The sequence below is a fragment of the Physella acuta genome, unplaced genomic scaffold (genome assembly GCF_028476545.2).
Source record: "Physella acuta isolate Inbredline_101_S28 unplaced genomic scaffold, ASM2847654v3 ptg001337l, whole genome shotgun sequence".
In the NCBI taxonomy this organism is placed as follows: domain Eukaryota; kingdom Metazoa; phylum Mollusca; class Gastropoda; family Physidae; genus Physella; species Physella acuta.
Genome location: NW_026732852.1, coordinates 100,759 through 109,236, shown reverse-complemented (window position 1 = coordinate 109,236; position 8,478 = coordinate 100,759).

Below are 8,478 nucleotides of genomic sequence, written 5' to 3'. Positions count from 1 at the left end.
GCAAAAGGAGTCTTATTTCTTACAGGTAGGTACTGTTAGGTTAATTTCTTTTAGGTTTGCGCTGTTGTTGTAATTGTGCATGGTAGCATAGAGTGCATAATGCCATACTCTATCGAATTACTTTTTTTAAGTCTGTAAAAACGTGATGAAGGTACTGCTGATGTTGTAGGTATTTTTTCGCAAACTAACCTACCATTACAGATTTCCTCAGCTGAGCTGTGTACCCGTCCTTCACCTCAGATCTTTCCAGCTTGTGGCGCTAGTCTGTTGATTATTATCTTTCGCGGGATTTGCTTGGGTGACTTCTAAGACTGATGGTACGGTAGTTTTGGGAGAGTTGTAAGCTGCCTTTCTGGTGGGATGTTGATGATAAGAGACTGGGTGTATGTGTGTGTATTTGTGTGTATGTGTGTGTTTATTATAACACCAATAAACATTTTAAAGAACGCTTTTTAAAAAAGTCGGTGTGCGTCACAATATATGCCATTGACGAGGTCATTGGTTTCCGACTGTTTGAACACATAAACAAAATGTTTTGATATTTTATTGACGTCGCTTCGTAAACTAAAGCAGTCAAACAAGAATATCCGGTCACGTCCCGATGTGTTTTTTTTAACTGCTACCTGCTGTAGAACTACTCTAGTTTTCTTTTTAGCTTGAGCCCTTCGCTCTCGAACAACTAGCATGAGGGCGTAAATGGGATCCGAGTTTCTTTCTGGCATCTCTTCAGAGGGGTGAGGGGGAGGAATTACTCTCCTCTCCCCACTCTTCATGGGAACACGTCCACTTCCACCGCCACCCCCCCCCCCCCCCCCCCCTCGGACGAAAATAAATAATTTATATAGAAAATATATACTTTAACTTTAACTAGTGTACAAAATTTAAGTGCCCCCCCCCCCCATGGTTTTCAGTGACACCCCCCCCCCCCTCCACGGATAAAAAATGTCTGAGAGAAATACTGGGCGTGAACAGATTTGAGGGTGCGAGTCGTGTGGAGGGAACTGGAGCGTGGAGGACATCACAGGGCGTCCAATATTTGGGTTAGGGTTAGAGATGGGTGGTTAGATTAGGGTTAGAGATGGGTTGATTAGATTAGGGTTAGAGATTGGTTGATTAGATTAGGGTTAGAGATGGGTGGATTAGATGAGGGTTAGAGATGAGTTGATTAGGTAAGGGTTAGGGTTAGAGATGGGTGATTAGATAAGGGTTAGAGATGGGTTGATTAGGTAAGGGTTGGGGTTAGAGCTGGGTGGATTAGGTAAGGGTTGGGGTTAGTATTAGGGATTTGTGGATTGGGTTAGGGTTAAAGGTGGGTGGATTAGGTAAGGTTAACTATTAGTAGATTAGGTTAGATGTTCTACACTCGGCAACACCCCAAATATTGATTGTATTGAAATGTTAAGGATTGAGCAATAAATGACGATACATGACGTCATAAAGACCCTCCCACCCACCCCCCCCCCCCTCAAAGGGAGATCAGTAGGCATGATAAGGGAGATCGCTGGAGCTTATTTCACAGTGTTTTAGTTCAAGCAATGCGGGTGACACGCCCTGTTCAGTCGTGTGTTTTTTTGTTTGGAATATTCTAGAGTTGGGCGTTACAACCACGACCTTGACCCAATGAGCAGCTGCTCTGGTATGTTGCAAGATCTCACAAAAATTGCGAGGTACGGTTAAAAAAGAAACATTTTTCGGAGAAAGATCAAATTAATTGTGATTAATTGTAAGGTTTCTGGGAAGGGGGGGGGGTATTTCTAATTCTATTGGCTAGACCTGCACAGGTTCGAGACACGTAAGACGGGCAGTTCAACTGTCTCTGAACATGACATTATCTGTGACCGATCAGTTGTCGAATCCCCGGATTACTTCTAGCGAGAGCTTGGATCAGCCGCGCGGTGACCTTGGGGGTGACCTTGTGCTGGAGGAACAGACAGGTGACGACTGTTTCAAGGGAACTGACGAGATCCGGTACAGGGCACGGCTTTAGGCGGCGAAACATTGTCTGTGTGTGTGTTTGCGTGTGACATTCTGTGTGTTTGAGTCGTTCTGTGGGTATGTGTGTGGCTGTGACAGTCTCTCTGTGTATGTGTGTGTGTGTGTGTGGCAGTCTCTTTGTGTATGTGTGTATGTGTGTGTGTGTGTGTGTGTGTGTGACAGAGTGATATTCCTTTCATGTTTGTGATTGTGTGCGTTTGTTTCAGGCAATTTTTACATATGTATGTAATGATGGTTTTTGGGGGAGGGGTGTGACATTATGAAACTCCACCCCCCCCCCCCCTTTGTGCCGGATACTAAGCAGAGTTTAACCACCTGCATGCAGTGAATCTATTTTTAAAACATTTCGTCAGTTTCCAATCTTAACATATCTTCACCTTTGTAGGGCTCAGGTGAACTTATGTATTTAAGATAGCTGACGGACTCAGGGGAAAAAAAAACATGGGATAGAAGTGGGAGGGGGTGCTCTAATCCACCATTGTTTTGATTCTTACGGATACGAAGTTAGATGTCTCCATCTCTCTTTGCATATCACACCATTATCCGTCTTCATTCTATGTGGATGACATTTGATTAACGTTATATCCCTACCCTGTAATTAATTATTTTTTTTACCTCTTTCTAGAAATTTAACCCAGCACACACGCACTCACACACACATGCACACAGAGATACTGAAACACACACGCTAAATCGTTCATGAGCCCACGGAATCGCACAACTTTTCTGAGAATATCCCTTAGGCTGGGGCGTAGCGAGGGGGGGGGGCGGGGGGTGCGGACCGCACCGGGTGACACCATTTAGGGGGGTGACACCAAGGCAAAATATAGCAAAATATATAGAGAAAAACTTGAGGGGGGGGGGGGGGAGGTGCAAATCAAAAACTTGAGGGGGGGTGCAAATCGAAGGTTTGAGGGGGGGGGTGCAAATCGAAAACTTGAAAGTTTGTCCCGGGAAGGGTCTCTATGCCTCTGGGGGGGGGGGGGGGTGACACCATTAAGTGCCGCACCGGGTGACACCCGACCTCGCTACGCCACTGCCCTTAGGCACTAACTTCATTCCCGTTACAGTGTGCACGTAACGTACTATAGTAGGCCTACAAGTAAAATAATCGGATAATTATTTATTTCTATCGACAGGTCTAGAGCCATGCCAAATGCCATACTAAAAAAAAATATAGTATTGTGTTTTACATTGTCCATTATCTCAAGTGCTTTACTCGAAAGTTAAGACAACGTCACGTTCGTTTTCTTTGAGTAACGGGGCGCATGTTTATTAGGGGTGGTGTTTTACTGTTGCTACTGGCTATCAAAATACCAGCATGAAACTAAATATAAAACATTTGAATGTACCAAAGTGTCACCATTTTATCTCCACCAACTAAAACATTTGAATGTACCAATGTGTCACCATTTTATCTCCACCAACTAAAACATTTGAATGTACCAATGTGTCACCATTTTATCTCCACCAACTAAAACATTTGAATGTACCAATGTGTCACCATTTTATCTACACCAACTAAAACATTTGAATGTACCAATGTGTCACCATTTTATCTCCACCAACTAAAACATTTGAATGTACCAATGTGTCACCATTTTATCTCCACCAACTAAAACATTTGAATGTACCAATGTGTCACCATTTTATCTACACCAACTAAAACATTTGAATGTACCAATGTGTCACCATTTTATCTCCACCAACTAAACCATTTGAATGTACAAATGTGTCACCATTTTATCTTCACCAACTAAAACATTTGAATGTACCAAAGTGTCACCATTTTATCTCCACCAACTAAACCATTTGAATGTACAAATGTGTCACCATTTTATCTTCACCAACTAAAACATTTGAATGTACCAATGTGTCACCATTTTATCTCCACCAACTAAACCATTTGAATGTACAAATGTGTCACCATTTTATCTTCACCAACTAAAACATTTGAATGTACCAATGTGTCACTATTTTATCTCCACCAACTAAAACATTTGAATGTACCAATGTGTCACCACTTTATCTACACCAACTAAAACCATTTGAATGAACCAATGTGTCACCACCTTAGTCCACCAACTAAAACATTTGAATGTACCAAAGTGTCACCATTTTATCTCCACCAACTAAAACATTTGAATGTACCAAAGTGTCACCATTTTATCTCCACCAACTAAAACATTTGAATGTACCAATGTGTCACCATTTTATCTCCACCAACTAAAACATTTGAATGTACCAAAGTGTCACCATTTTATCTCCACCAACTAAAACATTTGAATGTACCAATGTGTCACCATTTTATCTCCACCAACTAAAACATTTGAATGTACCAATGTGTCACCATTTTATCTTCACCAACTAAAACCATTTGAATGTACAAATGTGTCACCATTTTATCTCCACCAACTAAAACATTTGAATGTACAAATGTGTCACCATTTTATCTCCACCAACTAAAACCATTTGAATGTACAAATGTGTCTCCATTTTATCTTCACCAACTAAAACATTTGAATGTACCAAAGTGTCACCATTTTATCTCCACCAACTAAAACATTTGAATGTACCAAGTGTCACCATTTTATCTCCATAAACTAAAACATTTGAATGTACCAAAGTGTCACCATTTTATCTCCACCAACTAAAACATTTGAATGTACCAATGTGTCACCAGCTTATAGTTCACCAGCACTAGTGCGCCGCCCATTAACAGCTGATTTAACTCTGAGCTTTCCGGGAACTCGAGCGAGGAACTCTTCTCAGAATCCCCGCGGCTGAGATATAAATAGAAATCTTGCAACAATAACAGACAAACCAGTTCCATTTTTATTTTCAAATTCAGACTTTTTTCAAATAAAAGACTTTATTGCTTTATTTATGATAAACCTTTATTATATAAATAAATAAATAAATAAATATGAAATATTAACTAACGCGTTGTAAACCTAGACCATTACATTTTTATTTTATTCTTTTAAATTATTTGAACAAAAATCTGTGTTAGGATTGTGATCATATAATGTCTCAACTCCTTTTAGGCTAAACATGTTTCATTTTAAAAGAACAACAGAAAAACGTATAAACTAAGCAATCTCACATCCCTATAGCACATTGGTTTAAAGGCTATCCCCCACCCCCCACCCCCACCACCACCATAAAGTAGTTGTTTTTTTTAAAGGAAAAGCATTTTGTCGACCATAAGAGCTAGATCTACTAGCAACTAGACCTAGATGTTGATGTGTTATTTTAAAACGTGTTCCTGATTTGCGCAAGGCCAAACCGGTATTTTTAACTCATTTAAAAAAAATCAGTTTAATACTAAGGGTTAGATATACCCAGAAAATTATATCATATTAAGATATAAAGATATATTAAGAAATAAATTTTTGTTCAACTTTTTATTATTTTTTTGTTCTTTTTCTTTCCCGTAACTACACACACATAGGCCTAGTACAGACGTGTTCTTATAGATGTTTATTTTTAAATCGAAAACGGCTCAGATGATGTCACAGGAAACAGCCTTCACATTCAAAATGAAAATGAAACAGCTGCTTTCAGTTTGAGTACCGTTTCGTCATTCATTACTCAAATAAGCGAATCCCATTAATTTATCGTTAGAATGAAACAAGTATTTTTTTCCCTTCCTTTAAAAACCTTTTAGTATCATTTTCCTAGTTGTTGATCCAATGCAGTACATAATTGATCAGTCCGAATGATTCGTTTTTTTTCCAGGAATGGGTAACCTACATAACACTTTTTCCGAGAATCATCTGCGTAGTAATGTGTGTTTTGTTGTTAAATAATGACAAGGCGTCCGTGCGATTCGTTGAGTGGTTTGAACCCCTAGGGGAGGAGATAAATAACACATGAGACAAATAGAATCGATAAATCGATATTGAGTTCAATAAGGGGAGGTCGTTGACACGTCAATCGAGGTAGAGCACGATTTTTTTTGGGCCGTTTTAGGATGTTATTTATACGGTTTGGATTTTGTTCTAGATTGCCGAGAATTTAGGTGGGTGAGGGAGGGGGGCTGTTTTTATTTGAGCATATACTACTGTTTAAAAAGGTGTATGTATGTGAGGGGTGTGGGGGCTGCGTGACCCTGCCCCTGGAAAATAAACGAAATTGCTAATTATGATTGAGGTAAAGTGCTCATTATGATTGAGGTAAATTGCTCATTATGATTGAGGTAAATTGCTCATTATGATTGATGTAAATAGCTCATTATGAATGAGGTATTCACACCCTGCAGTATAGGGGAATCTTATGGGGGAGGTGGGAGGGTCTATGGCTGCAGCTATTTAATCTACACAATATTTTGTGTGTGTTGTTTTATGTTCTGTTCTTTCTTATTCTGTTCTTTTCTGTTCTTAATTTTTTAGTGTTGACAAATATTCCCTCTAAAATATAGGCCATTGATTATGATTTCAGCCTGCTTTTCTTTTTGGATTTGCTTCCATAGCCTTTGTCCAACCAAGAACAAGCTACAAAGCAGCAGTTGTTTGATTTTGGAGTTTCTCTCCTAGATGGGTGGCTGTCCCCAGTTAACGAGCCTCGGGACTTTGCTGTTTAGCAGCCATAAGTTTCACCTACACGACCAAGACCGCCCCATGTATTGATGTAAATTACGGGTGATTTTTTTCTTCATGGTTTTAACTGCAGTTCAGTCTCAAAAGTTCAATATTTAACGCTCTTGGGCCTATTTCAAAATGTTATAGGATGTTTGTCTTGTATTTAGTGTTTCTTTCAGACTATTTTCTCAAGGGGAAGGGGGGGGGGCTTAATATTTCGGAGGGGGGGGGGGCAGACTAAATTTTCCACGGGACACTGGCAAAAGAGTATGTTTTCTATACAAATTCCATTTCGTTTGGGGAGGGGGGAAGGGTGTCGGTAGACTTTCTTCGGCTGAGCCCCCCCCCCCCCCCACCCAGAAGAAGAGAGAGAGGCCTAGAAGACACATCTTGTATTCCTGAACTGCTGGCTCTTTCTGTTATTCGTGGAAGACGAACGCTCGTTAACAACAACAGTTTTATATCTCTTCTGTGACTTCTTTGAAACAACGTACACACCAGCCCGCTTACCCCGTGTATTTCAACATCTTTTTGTCTACCATATTCTACAATAGGCACCGTTCTAGTTGCGTCGCTTCGTCAGGTTTTAAAAGCCTTTAAAAAAAAAAAATTGAGAATTGTCTCCCATGCTGCCCCTCTTCAAACAATCGCTACCGGATCTGCACGTAGAACAGTATTGTTCGCTTGCAGTATCCTGTTGTTATTAAGTTATATTCGAGCTATTTTTAAATCAATCAACGGCCCCGAGATGAAGCGTTTGACGCTTTTGGATTTCCTGAACTCAAGGCCGTGTTTGTCCATCCTGTACACATACGTGGGCGTTGTTACATGTCTTTGTCCAGTTTTAGGCCCACTCGATCACCGATACCCAACGGTTTGCAGACTGTCCATTAGCCAAGAATTGTGTCAATGACCGGTATTGTCAATGACCTTGGCCACCATCCCCCCAACCCCATGGGAGTCACCCATGCGTGTCCAAAAAAAAACCCATGACATCCTTAAAAATATTTCTTGCTAGGGGCGGGTCAGAAAACAGGACGGGTTTTTTTTTTTTTTTTTGCGCAAGAAATGAATTTTTTTTTATTTTAATTTTTATAAATGTGGAAAGTCCTCCGTCCCCCCCCCTCCCTTCTTTTTCTCTCTCCCCATATTCACAGAGTGTAGGGTTCGGCGTGGTCGAATCGGTAACGCTCATGGTTGCTAAACAAAGGCTATGGAAGCAAATCCAAAAAGAAAAAGGAGGCTGAAATCGGAGTCAATTGCCTCAACGGCGCATAATCATTTGACACGTAATCCTTAATTGTGATGGAGGCGTGGTCGAGTCGGCAAAAAGCTCATGATTGATAAATTCGAACAAAAGTCTCGAGTTCAAACCCACTGGCAGATAAATCTCGATCCCCTTCAACACTAATAATTAAGAACGAAGAAGAAGAAGAAGAAGACAGAGTGTAGGTTCTGGCAGCAGACATTGCGCCACAAGGAATGTTTGTATCACGTTACAGCTGACAGACTTGTTTGCGTTCCATTAACTCAGGGACAGCTCTAGGCTGTATGCCTTAAGAAAAACATTTTTCCCACGTTTTCTTTAACTTGCTTTCTCTGTTTGTGTGTTTGTCTTTCCAATCAAATCTTGCGATCGAAATTTCTGGCACTTCCCAGTTAGCTAGCGCGCTGAAATTTTCAGGGAAGCTTTCTTTTGGATGACCATTGAATATTCAATTGTTATTATTACTAAATTGATCAATGGAAACATTTTATTGAGCATTTTAGACCGCTATATAATCTATATATATAATTCTCCTCTGCTAGCCATTAGAAAAAAAACCAGCGACGCGTACCTCGCGCGCAGTGAAGCGAACGATCACATGTCGCCACAGGCTTAGGGGCAGAGAATTTAGCT